The following is a 917-nucleotide window of genomic DNA, read 5'->3' on the forward strand; positions in this document are numbered from 1 at the left end:
AAAAAAAAAAAAAACGCAATATTATGTTGTTTTCATCTTTATTGGTGAAATTTAAAATTTTTCATTTTTTTAGAAAATTATAATTAACATATTATTATGGCAAATAGAATTCGACCTAGTCGTTGGTTCCTGTGCCTAGACACAGTAGCCCATAAAATTATCACCTCATCCCCATGAAATCAAGAATCCCGTCTAGGTTGATGTTATGGCATACATTCTCATTGACCCTTGTGCTAGTGCAGGGTCATGGAACGATTTCTTACCTTATTATTATAACCAAAATAACATGCATAGTTTTTTTTTTTATTATTATTATTTTTTTTAAGTTTAAGAGCCACTAGGATAAGCAAGACCTATAGAGAGGCCAAAGAAGGAGGAACTGGGCCGCACTTATTGCAATTTAAGGTAAGAGGTAGGTGGTAGGAGGATCGAACCAGCAACCTTCACTAAACTTATGCTAATGCCTTCTGCCTAACAGCCTGCCACTAAGCTAAAGCTCATCCTTGATAAATATAAATATTGAATGTAACAACAGAGCTAATCGAATGAGAATTAACAATCGACTTTAACTAAAGTTATGACATTAATTCTTTCCTTTTTTACTTTGTTTTAATTTTTAAGTTTCATTGGTGCCCACCCATTCCCATATATATGCAATTTTTAGTTTGTTCAACAAACTCTCTCAGCATCTACCCAAGAGGAAGGAGAGAGAGAGAGAGAGAAAGAAGAGAGATGTCTTTTTACTGTTTTTGGTTGAAAAAATAAGTTTTTGTTTTAGCAGAGATGACATTAACTAAAGGGTAGACAAAAAGATAACAAGAACGGACAAGCTATGAACTATATTCATAAGTGGTACTAAATTCAGCTTAAATATAACTTAAAGGGCTTAGTTTACTAATCCGGATTGCTGAAAATAC

The sequence above is a fragment of the Macadamia integrifolia genome, unplaced genomic scaffold (assembly GCF_013358625.1).
Source record: "Macadamia integrifolia cultivar HAES 741 unplaced genomic scaffold, SCU_Mint_v3 scaffold_3A, whole genome shotgun sequence".
NCBI lineage: Eukaryota > Viridiplantae > Streptophyta > Magnoliopsida > Proteales > Proteaceae > Macadamia > Macadamia integrifolia.